Source organism: Triticum dicoccoides, chromosome 1B (genome assembly GCF_002162155.2).
Source record: "Triticum dicoccoides isolate Atlit2015 ecotype Zavitan chromosome 1B, WEW_v2.0, whole genome shotgun sequence".
Classification (NCBI taxonomy): Eukaryota; Viridiplantae; Streptophyta; class Magnoliopsida; order Poales; family Poaceae; genus Triticum; species Triticum dicoccoides.
Window position 1 is genome coordinate 295,848,700 of NC_041381.1, and position 15,249 is coordinate 295,863,948.

Sequence of the window (15,249 nt, forward strand, 5' to 3'; positions counted from 1 at the left end):
CACATCGACCACCATGGGATCGCTCCTCCCAAGCCCTAGGCGCCCCAGGCTGCACTGCACGAAGGGCCACGCGTCGCCATTCCGTTCCTCGCCGCCACTTGTCGAGGAGGACTGATAACCCACAAGTGTAGGGGATCGCAATAGCTTTCGAGGGTAAAGTATTCAACCCGAATATATTGATTCGACACAAGGGGAGCCAAAGAATATTCTTGAGTATTACAAGTTGAGTTGTCAATTCAACCACACCTGGATAACTTAGTATCTGCAGCAAAGTATTTAGTAGCAAAGTAGTATGATAATAAAGGTAACGATAGCAAAAGCATTTTTTTGGGTTTTGTAGTGATTGTAACAGTAGCAACGGAAAAGTAAATAAGCGAAACACAAGATGTGAAAAGCTCGTAGGCAATGGATCAGTGATGGATAATTATGTCGGATGTGATTCCTCATGTAGTAGCTATAACATAGGGTGACACAGAACTAGCTCCAGTTCATCAATGTAATGTAGGCATGTATTTCGAATATAGTCATACGTGCTTATGGAAAAGAACTTGCATGACATCTTTTGTCCTACCCTCCCATGGCAGCGGGATCCTAGTGGAAACTAACGGATAGTAAGGCCTCCTTTTAATAGATCACCGGATCAAAGCATTAGCACATAGTGAATACATGAACTCCTCAAACTACGGTCATCACCGAGAAGTATCCCGATTATTGTCACTTCGGGGTTGTCGAACCATAACACATAATAGGTGACTATAGACTTGCAAGGTAGGATCAAGAACACACATATATTCATGAAAACATAATAGGATCAGATCTGAAATCATGGCACTCGGGCCCTAGTGACAAGCATTAAGCATAGCAAAGTCATAGCAACATCAATCTTAGAACATAGTGGATACTAGGGATCAAACCCTAACAAAACTAACTTGATTACATGGTAAATCTCATCCAACCCATCACCGTCCAGCAAGCCTACGATGGAATTACTCACGCACGGCGGTGAGCATCATGAAATTGGTGATGGAGGATGGTTGATGATGACGACGGCGATGAATCCCCCTCTCCAGAGCCCCGAACGGACTCCAGATCAGCCCTCCCGAGAGAGATTAGGACTTGGCAGCGGCTCCGTATCGTAAAACGCGATGAAACTTTCTCTCTGATTTTTTTCTCCGCGAGACGGAATATATGGAGTTGGAGTTGAGGTCGGCGGAGCCTCAAGGGGGCCACGAGACAGGGGGGTGCGCCCAGGGGGGAGGGCACGCCCCCACCCTTGTGGACAGGGTGTGGGCCCCCTGGTTTTGATTCGCCAGTATTTTTTATATTTTCCAAAAAGTGCCTCAGTGGATTTTCAGGACATTCCGAGAACTTTTGTTTTCTACACATAAAACAACATCATGGCAGTTCTGCTGAAAACAGCGTCAGTCCGGGTTAGTTTCATTCAAATCATGCAAGTTAGAGTCCAAAATAAGGGCAAAAGTGTTTGGAGAAGTTGATACGTTGGAGACGTATCAACTCCCCCAATCTTAAACCATTGCTTGTCTTCAAGCAATTCAGTTGATAAACTGAAAATGATAAAGAAAGACTTTTACAAACTCTGTTTGCTCTTGTTGTTGTAAACATGCAAAGCCAGCATTCAGGTTTCAGCAAATATTATGAACTAACCATACTCACAATAACACTTAGGTCTCACAATTACTCATATCAATAGCATAATCAGCTAGCGAGCCATAATAATAAAACTCGGATGACAACACTTTCTCAAAACAATCATAACATGATATAACAAAATGGTATCTCGCTAGCCCTTTCAGAGACCGCAAAACATAAATGCAGAGCACCTTTAAAGATCAAGGACTGACTAAACATTGTAATTCATGGTAAAAGAGATCCAGTCAAGTCATACTCAATATAAACCAATAGTAATGAATGCAAATGACAGTGTGCTCTCCAGTGGGTGCTTTTTAATAAGAGGAATGATGACTCAACATAAAAGTAAATAGATAGGCCCTTCGCAGAGGGAAGCAGGGATTTGTAGAGGTGCCATAGCTCGATTTTAAAATAGAGAGGAATAACATTTTGAGCGGCATACTTTGCTGTCAACGCAACAACTATGAGATGGCTGTATCTTCCATACTAGATGCATTATAGGTAGTTCCCAAACATAATGGTAAAGGTTTATACTCCCCCAACCACCAACAAGCATCAATACATGGCTTGCTCGAAACAATGAGTGCCCCCAACTAACAACAGCCCTGGGGGAGTTTTGTTTAATTATTTTGATTCGCTTTGATCTTTTTGGATCATGGGACTGGGCATCCCAGTTACCGGCCCTTTCTCGTGAATGAGGAGCGGAGTCCACTCCTCTTGAGAATAACCCACCTAGCATGGAAGATATAGGCAGCCCTAGTTGAAACATGAGCTGCTCGAGCATACAAAACAGAATTTCATTTGAAGGTTTGGAGTTTGGCACATACGAATTCACTTGGAACGGCAGGTAAATACCGCATATAGGAAGGTATGGTGGACTCATATGGAATAACTTCGGGGTTTATGGAGTTTCGATGCACAAGCAGTATTCCCGCTTAGTACAGGTGAAGGCTAGCAAAAGACTGGGAAGCGACCAACTGAGAGAGCGACAACAGTCATAAACATGCATTAAAATTAATTCACACCGAGTACAAGCATGAGTAGGATATAATCCACCATGAACATAAATATCATGAAGGCTATGTTGATTTGTTTCAACTACATGCGTGAACATGTGCCAAGTCGAGTCACTCAATTCATTTAAAGGCGGATACCATCCCATCATACCACATCATAATCATTCTAATAGCATGTTGGCACGCAAGGTAAACCATTATAACTCATAGCTAATCAAGCATGGCACAAGCAACTATAATCTCTAAATGTCATTGCAAATATGTTTACTTCATAATAGGCTAAATCAGAAACGATGAACTCATCATATTTACAAAAACAAGAGAGGTCGAGTTCATACCAGCTTTTCTCATCTCAATAAGTCCATCATATATCATCATTATTGCCTTTCACTTGCACGACCGAACGATGTGTATAATAATAATAGTGCACGTGCATTGGACTAAGCTGGAATCTGAAAGCATTCAACTCAAGAGAGAAGACAAAGTAATATGGGCTCTGAATTAAGTAAACAATCATGCATATGAGAGCCACTAAATATTTTCAATATGGTCTTCTCGACCCCCAAAGGAAAGAAAAGAAAATAAAACTATTTACACGGGAAAGCTCCCAACAAGTAAGAAGAAGAACTAGAAATCTTTTTGAGTTTTAATTTTAATTCTACTACAAGCATGGAAATTAAACTAACTAATTTTTTTGTTTTTTCTTAAGGTTTACCAAACACACAAGAAGAAAGCGAGAAAGAAAATTAAACTAGCATGGATAATACAATGAAAGAGTATGAGCACCGACGACTAGTGTGTGAACATGAATGTAAAGTCGGTGAGAAATACATACTCCCCCAAGCTTAGGCTTTTTGGCCTAATTTGGTCTAATACCAAGGACCGCTGCTACTCTCCCCGGTGTATTGGGAGGTGTAATCAGGATACCACTGGCTGGCCATCTCCGGATCCCACTGGAAAGATGATGCACGATAAGGGTCTAGTGCAGGTTCCGGCTCAGGTTCAGGTTCTGGAGTGGATGCTTGGCCTCGATGAGCCTACACCGCTTCCGGTGTGACAAGAAAATTATCCATCCGGCCGTGGAGGAAATCGGTGAGGTTTGGCTTTTTCCTTCTCTTTAGCTTGTTTTTCCTGAGAGCCTTGGCTAGAAGAGCCCCTCAAAAGTTTCCTTAACATTTTCTGAAAATTTCTGAAATTTTAGTAACTTCAAAATAAAAGTGAATAAAACTAAACAAGATTGATAGCAACTACTCCCACAAGTGCCTAGAGCCTATATCATGCATTAGAATTGCTTGGGACCTCATAAATTCAACATGCAAGCTCAAGAACATGGTCACCTATGCAGCAAAAATTTGCAATGAATAAAGCACTAGAACAAAAACTAATTGGACCAATGGAGGAGTCACATACCAAGTAACAATATCCCAAAGCAGTTTTGTGAATGGAGCTTTGAGCAAGGAGATCGAAAATCGCAGCAAAATGAGCTAGAACTCGTGCTTGAGCTGGATGGGGATTTTTTTGGTAGAAGATGGAGTGTGTGGGTGCTGGCATAAGTGGAGGGGCCCACGAGACAGGGGGTGCGCCCAAGATAGGTGGGCGCGCCCTCCACTCTCTTGGCCTGGTGCTTGCCCCTCCTGAAGTGATTTCAGTGCCTAAAATCCTCAAATATTCCATAAAAATCATACTAAATTTGCAGGGCATTTGGAGCACTTTTATTTTCGGGATATTTTTTAATGCACGGATAATTCAGAAAACAGACAGATAAAACTATTTTTGCTTTATTTATTCTAAATAATAGAAAGTAAAAAGAGGGTACAGAAGGTTGTGCCTTCTAATTTCATCCATCTCTTGATCATCAAAATGAATCCACTAACAAGGTTGATCAAGTCTTGTTAACAAACTCATTCCGAATAACACGGAACCGGAGAAATTTCGAATAACACTAAGTTACCTCAGCGGGAATATGAACATCCCCAACAATAAGAATATCATACTTTTTCTTGACAGTAGGGAGAGGAAATTCAAAACCTCCAATAATGATAGTTGGAACTTTTCCAATAGAATTGATGCTATGGACTTGAGATTTTTTCCTCGAAAAGTGTACCGTATGCTCATTACCATTAACATGAAAAGTAACATTGCCTTTGTTGCAATCAATAACAGCCCCTGCAGTATTCAAAAAAGGTCTACCAAGGATAATTTACATACTATCGTCCTCGGGGATATCAAGAATGACAAAGTCCGTTAAGATAGTGACATTTGCAACCACAACAGGCACATCCTCACAAATACCAACAGGTATAGCAGTTGATTTATCAGCCATTTGCAAAGATATTTCAGTAGGTGTCAACTTATTCAATTCAAGTCTACGATATAAAGAGAGAGGCATAGCACTAACACCGGCTCCAAGATCACATAAAGCAGTTCTAACATAATTTCTTTTAGTGGAGCATGGTATAGTTGGTACACTCGAATCTCCAAGTTTGTTTGGTATTCCACCCTTAAAAGTGTAATTAGCAAGCATGGTGGAAATTTCAGCTTCCGGTATCTTTCTTTTGTTTGTAATGATATCCTTCATATACTTAGCATAAGGATTTACTTTGAGCATATCAGTTAAGCGCATACGTAAGAAGATAGGTCTAATCATTTCAGCAAAGCGCTCAAAATCCTCATCATCCTTTGTCTTGGATGGTTTAGGAGGAAAAGGCATGGGTTTGTGAACCCAGGGTTATCTTTCTTTACCGTGCTTCCTAGCAACAAAATCTCTCTTATCGTAACGTCGATTCTTTGATTGTGGGTTATCAAGATCAACATCAGGTTCAATCTCTACATTATTATTTTTGCTAGGTTGAGCATCAACATGAACATTATCATTAACATTATCACTAGGTTCATGTTCATCACCTGATTGTGTTTCAACATCAGAGATAGAAATATCATTGGGATTCTCAGGTGTGTCTATAGTAGGTTCACTAGAAGCATGCAAAGTCCTATCGTTTTTCTTTTTCTTCTTTTTAGAAGAGCTAGGTGCCTCTAAATTGTTTCTCTGAGAATCTTACTCGATTCTCTTAGGGTGGCCTTCAGGATACAAAGGTTCCTGAGTCATTCTACCAGTTCTAGTAGCCACTCTAACAACAAAATCAGGTTTATTATTTAATTCATCAAGCAAATCATTTTGAGCTTTAAGTACTTGCTCAGCTTGAGTAGCAACCATAGAAGCATATTTGCTAATGAGTTTAAGTTCACCTTTAACTCTAGCCATATTATCGCTCACGCGTCCTATCTCGAAAGCATTATTCTTTAACTCTCTATCAACATAAGCATTAAAACTTTCTTGTCTAGCCATAAAATCATCAAATTCATCTAAGCATGGGCTATGAAATTTAGTAGAGGGGATTTCAACTTTATCATATCTATAGAGAGAATTTACCTTTACTACCTGTGTCGGGTTATCAAGACAATGTGGTTCTTCAACAGGCGGTATATTAAGACCATGTATTTCTTCAATAGGAGGTAAATTCTTAACATCTTCAGCTTTAATACCTTTTTCTTTCATTGATTTTTTGCCTCTTGCATATTGAGGGAGTCCGACTAGGGGGTGTTCGGACAGCCGGACTATCATCGTCCGCCGGACTCCAAGACTACGAAGATACAAGATTGAAGACTCTGTCCCGTGTCCAGATGGGACTTTCCTTGGCGTGGAAGGCAAGCTTGGCGATACGGATATGTAGATCTCCTACCATTGTAACCGACTCTGTGTAACCCTAGCCCTCTCCGGTGTCTATATAAACCGGAGGGCTTTAGTTCGTAGGACATAACCTCCATTACAACAATCATACCATAGGCTAGCTTTTAGGGTTTAGCCTCCTTGATCTCGTGGTAGATCCACTCTTGTACTACCCATATCATCAATATTAATCAAGCAGGATGTAAGGTTTTACCTCCATTAAGAGGGCCCGAACCTGGGTAAAACATCGTGTCCCTTGTCTCCTATTACCATCCGCCTAGACGCACAGTTTGGGACCCCCTACCGAGATCCGCCGGTTTTGACACCGACATTGGTGCTTTCATTGAGAGTTCCTCTGTGCCGTTGCCGATAGGAAGGATGCCTCCGCCCGTCTTCAAGGACGGTATTTTCGCCAAAGGGGCCTTGGCTGCCGGCCAAACTATCCGGCTAGGTGGTTTTCTTATGACCGCCTGTCCGACCACTGCTTCGACAATGACTTCTCAAGTCGTCAAAAGCAATCTTCACGTTAGCTCGGAATTTGCCGAGCAGCTGGATCCAATAGAGCTCTCGTCTGTCAACGAGCTCTTGGATCGCATCGCCGCCCTGGGAGTCGCTACGGGCTACAATCAGATTGGGCTTAAACCGATCTGAGAGAGATTAACTCTCCCCAGGTCACCCACCACGTCGCAGTGGTAGAGGAACAATGCGGCGACTCTTCTCCTATATTGAAAACTAGTCATGTCCGGGATCCCGAACCCTCCATGCCGGATTTCCGCGGAGGGACGGACTTCGATCGAGCACTGAACTTAAAATCAGGCATCGTTTCGGACTCGTTGGACAACGTCCAGCAATCCAAGCTCCCAAATTTGGAAACTTCCTGGCCTTCGAGCCTCGAGATGGGCAGGGTTCCGGACTTAATTCCACCCACCCGCCCAGACATATGCGATCTATCTCTAATCCGGCAAGAGCCCGTCGAAACAGTACATCACTACTGGGCCAGATTCCTCCTGGTTATGGACAGGATAAAGGACTGCCGAGAGGAAAACGCAATCTCAATTTTTTGCAATAATTGCACGGACGAGGGAATCTTGAATGCCGTCAGCCGTCGTGAAATTACACGCTTCGCCGACCTGGCGTCCATAGTACGAAAGTACTGTGCGATGGAGAATTCCCGGAAAACCGAAAATAAATTTTGGGACAATCCGGCCCCGAATACAACCCTAGTCCGCAACAAAAGGGTGCATTACACTCAGACACCTGACACAAAAAACAAAAAGCAAAAACCCCATAGAGGGCACGGAACCGTACTGGAGGGATGGCTTAGCGGACCCTGTAAAATTCACAGTACAGAAGGCGCTGTCCCAACTCATAGCCTTCGAGCATGTTGGATATTACGGCAGGTAGCCAAAAGTGGCGAGGAGCTTCTAGCCCCGGAAAACCACTCCAACAATACCGGTACGGTATCAACAGTCTTCGAGACTTTCGCATCAAATAATATGTGAAAACGAACAATCCGCAGCCTCGCCGAAGTCTACCAAGTAGCAACAACAAATCCATGGAGCGACACAGCCATCACCTTCAACGCTAACGACGAACCTAAATTCCGAACAGCCCGAGCACCAGCCGCACTGGTACTTAGTCCAATAGTGGATGACTTTCGACTTACAAAGGTCCTCATGGATGGCGGCAGTGGATTAAACCTCATCTACGAGGAAACTCTTCAAAAAATGGAAATAGACTGGAGCCGTATTGAGCGAAGCAGCACAACCTTTAGAGGAATAATCCCTAGCCGGGAAGCGCGCTGCACCAAAAAAATCACACTCGATGTGGTGTTCGGCTCGCCGGACAATTACAGATCTGAAGAAGTCACGTTCCAAGTGGCCCCGTTCAACAGCGGATATCACGCTATATTAGGACGAGAGGCATTCACAATTTTTCAAGCCGTACCCCATTACGGGTACATGAAGCTCAAAATGCCCGGGCCCGGCGGAATAATCACTCTCGTTAGTGATCCGGACATAGCACTCCGCGCCGAAAACAAGACAGCCGCATTAGCCCTAGAGGCACTATTCGAAGCCCTAGCGGCAGAAGAACTCACCGCGCTGTGCTCTACGGTGAATAGGGATGATGTGATACTCGATAAGAGATCCAAGTCCACTTCCTTTAAACCAGCGGACGAAATAGTAAAATTCCAGGTCCATCTAACGGACCCAACAAAAACGGCCTCCATCGGGGCACAATTGAACCCTGATGTAGACGCCGCACTGCGAGAATTCCTTCGGGAAAATTGGGACATTTTCGCCTGGCACCCCTCGGATATGCCCGGAATCCCACGCAGATTAGCAGAACACAGCCTAAACATCCTAAAAGGATTCAAGCCAGTCAAACAGGCTCTTCGACGATTTTCCGAACCCAAAAGATAGGTAATGGGAGAAGAGCTAGCCAAACTATTGGAAGCCGGATTCATCAGAGATATCAAACATCCGGATTGGCTAGCAAACTTGGTAATGGTACCAAAGAAGGACAAATCCTGGCGCCTATGCGTCGATTTCAAAGACCTCAATAAGGCTTGCCCAAAGGATCCCTTCCCCCTCCCCCGCATCGACCAAATAATCGATGCTACTGCAGGGCACGATTCATTGTGCTTCCTCGATGCATACTCTGGCTACCATCAAATCAAGATGGCGGAAGTAGACCAAGCCGCAACGGCATTCATCACTCCATATGGACCATTCTGCTTCAACACGATGCCCTTCGGACTTAAAAACGCCAGCGCAACATATCAGCGCATGATTCAAACATGTCTGGCCACCTAGATCGGCAAAACAGTTGAGGCATACGTAGATGACGTAGTCATCAAAACCAAACACGTTGAAACTCTAGTAGACGACTTGAGGCTCACATTCGACAACCTCAGAGCATATGACATCAAGCTGAATCCGGAAAAATGCATTTTCGGCGTACCAGCCGGAAAGCTACTGGGCTTCATTGTATCCGGTAGAGGAATTGAAGCAAACCCAGCCAAGATCCGAGCTCTGTCACAGCTGGATATCCCAAAAGACCTAAAGAAAATACAAAAATTGACTGGATGCGTGGTGGCTCTAAGCCACTTTATCTCCCGTCTAGGAGAAAAGGCATTGCCCCTCTATCGCCTCCTTAGGCACACCGAACACTTCGAGTGGACGGATGCTGCCACTGCCGGACTCGAAGAAATAAAATCCATATTGGCAACAAATCCGGTCCTGGCTGCGCCCAACCTGGGCGAACCAATGTTGTTATACATCGCAGCAACACATCAAGTTGTAAGCGCGGTACTCGTCGTCGAACGAGAGACAGAAGGGCATAAATTCCCTCTTCAAAAACCAGTGTACTACGTATCCACTGTGTTAACCCCCTGCAAGTCCCGTTACCCGCACTATCAAAAGATAGCGTATGCGGTGTTCATGGCATCCCGGAAGCTCCGACACTACTTTCAAGAGTGTTTGATAACAGTGGCCTCCGAAGTACCACTTAATGACATTATAAACAACCGCGACGCAACGGGCAGGATTGCAAAATGGGCCATCGAGCTCTTACCATTCAATATAACTTACAAACCTCGGCGAGCTATAAAGTCACAAGTTTTGGCTGACTTTGTCACTGAATGGACCGAAGCCGAACTCCCTAAAGAGTACGGCGCATACTCCAATTGGACTATGCACTTCGACGGATCTAAAATGTTAGCCGGACTGGGGGCTGGCGTCGTATTGACGTCCCCGACCGGGGACACAGTCCAATACATACTTCAAATAATGTACACGGACTGCAACAACGCAGCCGAATACGAGGCCCTTTTACATGGTCTCCGGATGGCATTCTCCATGGGCATTCAACGCCTAGAGGTGCGCGGGGATTCAAACCTTGCAATATCCCAAATAAATGGAGACTTTGACGCCAAGGATCCGAAAATGGCAGCATATCGCAACGCTGTCCTAAAAATGTCAGCTCGGTTTGAAGGACTCGAATTCCATCACGTAGCCCGAGATAATAACCAAGCAGCCGACGTATTGTCACGCATCGGCGCAAAACGTGACGCTGTCCCTCCAAACATCTTCCTCGAACGGCTCTTCAAGCCATCCGTACTATGGGAAGAGGAGTCCGGAAACGACAAACCGGAAAAAACCGCGCCAACCGACGATTCAGCCGATGACACAACACCTTCAGCCCACGACATAATGGCAGTAATCGCCCCGTGGATAGAACCATTCCTAGCCTACTTGCTTAGGCAGGAACTTCCCGAAGACCAAAATGAGGCCCGCTGCATAGTCCGGCGATCTAAAGCCTACAAGGTCCATGAGGGAGAACTTTATAAGAAAAGCACAACCGGAGTCCTTCAAAGGTGTATCTCCGAAGAGGAAGGGCGAAACCTCCTGGCTGAAGTTCATGCCGGACTAGGCGGACACCATGCAGCAGCTCGGGCCCTTGTAGGAAAGGCATTCCGTACAGGATTTTATTGGCCGACGGCCCAGGCAGATGCTCAGGACTTAGTCCAAAGATGCATCGGTTGTCAGCTCTTTGCTAATCAGAGCCTTATGCCACCCACCGCCCTCAAAACTATACCCATTACCTGGCCGTTCACGGTCTGGGGGCTTGACATGGTTGGACCCCTTAAAGGGGGAACCCACAAGCAAAGGTACCTATTGGTCATGGTAGACAAATTCACCAAATGGATAGAGGCCAAACCAGTCAAAACGGCAGAGTCCGGACCAGTGATAGACTTTATCTCCGGGGTAGTACACCGTTTTGGTGTCCCCCACAGCATCATCACCGATAACGGCACGAATTTTACGGCCGACGAGGTTAAATCATGGTGCAAAAATATGGGCATTAAGCTCGATTACGCTTCAGTCTATCATCCTCAAACCAACGGTCAAGTGGAACGAGCAAATGGTCTAATAATGAGCGGCATCAAACCCAGACTAGTGCGGTCACTTATGAAATCTGACACGCACTGGGTAGAGGAGCTTGACTCCGTACTCTGGGGGCTGCGGACAACGCCCAACCGTACTACCGGATTCACACCATTTTTTATGGTATACGGTGCAGAGGCAGTTCTGCCCTGCGACATCATTCATGACTCACCTCGAGTGCGCATGTACGAAGATAGAGAAGCCGAGCTGGATCGACAGGACAGCTTGGACGCATTGGAGGAAGAACACGACGTCGCCAAGGCTCGCTCCGCATTCTATCAGCAGCAGACTCGAAGATATCAAAGCAGAGAAGTACGGGCCAAGACTTATAACGTTGGCGAACTAGTTCTACGCCTGCCGGACAAGAAAAAGGACAAGCTCAAGCCCAAATGGGAGGGCCCCTTCATTATTGATCAAGTCCTGACCGGCAGAGCGTACCATCTACGAAATGCATCGGACAACCGACTCGAGCCGAACCCATGGAACGCAGCCCGGCTCCGAAGATTCTATGCCTAGCGCTGGACTAAGAGTTCGTCCCCTTCCCCCGTCCAAATTTTTACACTTCAGCCATCTTTTGTTTCTCTTTCTTCTCTTAACCCTTTTCCTAAAAAGTCCTTAAGGGCCTGCTTGCGCATTGTTCGCACATACTTGATGTGCCATCCGCACTCATTATACCTGGGGGCTTCTTTACCAGAAGCTTAATTATAAGGGCTTCATGCCCAGCACATGTGTCAAGCTTCCACATGTACCTTTTATTCACCATTATATGCATCGATATGACTTAAGTTTTGGCCAAGCTGGGTTGCCTGGCTCCTGTGCTTACCCCTACGTTCCCGATTGTTCGGCTAGGAGGTACAGGGAGCACCTCTGCGATTGTTACTACCGGGTCAGCCGGATGTGTACCTCAGACTGGGTGAAGCCGAAAGCTAGCGTTCTTAAGGGAATATTCGGTCGGTGACTTGAAAGATGATTTTTTACCTACTTATTTATCTGCCCCCAGATGTTTTTCTACTTTTTTCGCAGTTCGGACATGCACTTTAGGGCATGCCTCCCAGGGAAAGGAACCCTTAACGGAACTATTCTCCCTGGAAGATGTTTCTTACTAACCATGTAATATAACATAACTAGTTGGCCACTTGTCTGATAAAGCACTAATGACCCCTACGCCTGGTCTCCATGCATACCCCAGTTGTTTCTTAACCGAGAAGGTATTCGGACACACTCCGGACTCTAGGGTCCCGAGGTTGAAGCGAAAAGGTCGGCAAAGACAAACGATCTACAATCCGGCTAGAAGGCATTTCACATGTCATTTTAAAATACATTGTCAAATCTACTGACTGTATTCCTCCTCAATCCCGTCTAATAGGCTGTCTAATTTACAGTCCCGTTGGGAAAATTTAGCGGTCAACTCTACTTGGCCGTATACTAAACTCACAGGGATCTCCTTCCCATCGGGCCCCACAGGTCCGACCTCGGCCATGTGGTTGGGATCCGCCTTCTTGTACCGCGTCTTCACCATGGCCCAAGCCTCCCTGGCACCTTGGCGGCAGGCCGAAATCTTCCACAAACGGGAGCGCTGCCGCACTCCCTGAAGCTTCTCCGCAAGCTCCCCAAGGCCTTCGAGTAGGGAGAGGGCTTGCCATAAAGCCTGGACGCCGCCGCTCATTGCCCGCCGAACTCGTTCGAGCAGCTGCAACAGCTCGGGAAGTTGATCACCCGTCGATACGGGCATCTCCTCCGCAGGGCAACCTGTGAGTATACCTACAAGACATATTTTGTCAATTGACTTCCTCGCCGAACTCTTTTTTTCAAAGGAGTCCGCTCAAGCACTTACTATAGATGCCGCGACGAAGCCGCTGATTCTCCTTAACGGAGTCGGACAGCTCGGCCCGAACGCCTTTCAGCTCTTCTCCAAGCTGGGCGTGGGCATCTTGGAGCTTGTTCCTTTCCTGCTGCACTCTATTCAGCACCCTCTCACCGGCCTTCAGCTGGCGCAGTAGTTCCTGCCTGTCCGGATCTTGTCCGGCAACACCTGCAATGTCATTTTTACACTTGCGCGCACGCCGCACAACGCTTATATATATATATATATATATATATATATATATATATATATATATATATATATATTTTAAAATGTGTTACCAGGAGGGGCCTCCGTGTTTCCTCCTGCGGCAGCAAGTGCGGCCTCAAGTTGGGCCTTGCACTCTTGCAGCTCCTGAGACAGTTGGGTATTCTTCTCGGTAAGATCCTGCATTTCAAATGATCCTTAAATCAGTTAATATAACTACTTTAAGTCTCGGGGGCTACTGGCATATATAACTATTAAATTCTCTTACCCGTATGTCTTTTACATACTGCTCCGTGGCTCTGGTAAAACCATCTTGAGTAGCACGGAGGTGCGCGTCCCCCGCATTAAAGGCATTCAACGCCTCAGGGGAGAAGCACGCTTCACGAAATATTGTCCGACGGAGCCTGTGGTTCATGGCGCTCTCCACCTCAGACTTGGTGGCGGACAGTCTGTCGGCATCCTCTGTTGGAGGAGTATCCGGCCCGCGCCTTGCGCTTGCCTCCCCCTCCAGACCGGGTGCTGGAGCCTGGCTGGTAGAGGTCGGATTGGCAACCTCTACGCCCGCAGTTCGGCGGGCGCTTTTTCTCCTACAAAGGTCATGAGCACTCAAACGCTTCCTAGGGACGTTGCTCCAAATAATGAACTGTGAGCTATACCTTTGCGGCGACGTTTCAGTCCGCGCCGTGCTCCTCTTCCGCCTGCTGGTTCGGACTGGCCTTTGTTGGTCAGCCGCCGCGGGCTCGGCTTCCCGCCCCGGAGGCGCTTCCTGCAAAACACAATCGCATGCGAAGGTCAAAGGTGAGCGGGGAAGAAACAATGGTGTTAGGACTTCGGTCACAATCACCTGGGAAGCCGGATATAATCCGGGGTAGTCAGCCGTAATGGCGACTAAAGCATTATCCATGCTGAGCTGGTGGAACACCCCGTTGACTAGCTCCACCTTTATGTCCGGATCCCCTTCGGAGGCCGGATCCTAGGATCTCTCTGGATCCTCGGGTTGCGGAGCTGGACTTACCATGTCCTCCACGATCCGACGCAGTTCCTGCATCGAACACATAATATAAGAAGCTTAAACTTTGAAAACATGGGTCGGGCCCTTAAAGTGTTCGCTTACCCAACGCCGAGGGTTATTCATGGAGAACCCATTCAACGGGTTCGTCTGGAGAAAGTCCTCCTTCTCCCCCTTGTATAGGCCGGACATGATCGTCACCAGATCCTCGGCCGAATCCGGTCCTTTGCGGCCATGACGGGTGGCGTCGTCTTCCCCATTGAAATCCCACATGGGGTGGCCCCTGTATTGCAGTGGCTGCACCCCCCGCGTAATGCATGTTGCCATGACTCCGATCATGGTCAACCCGGAATGGGCCAGTAATCTTATTCGGCCCATCAGATAATGGACGCTCTTGTCTTCCTCCAGTTGGGGGCTCCTCGGGCGCCAACTAAGGCGTTTCTTCAGAGGAGCAGTACTGAACTCCGGGAGGCCGATCCGAACAGGGTCCGGCAGCGGAGCGTCTTCTATGTGAAACCATTCCGAAGGCCAGTCTTCGGACGCCTTCTTAGGGGTTCCGGATGGATATTTGGTCCCGGCAATGCGCCATATTTCGGCGCCGCCCACTTGATATATGGACCCCTCCTGAGAACGGGGTATGAGGCAGAACAACCTCTTCCATAGTGCAAAATGGGGCTCGATGCCCAGAAATAGCTCACAAAGAGCTATGTAACCCGCGATATGCAGGATAGAGGCGGGCGTAAGGTGATGCAGCTGGAGTCCGTAGAACTCCAGGAGCCCGCGGAGGAGCGGATGTATAGGAAATCCGAGTCCCCTTATCAGATAGG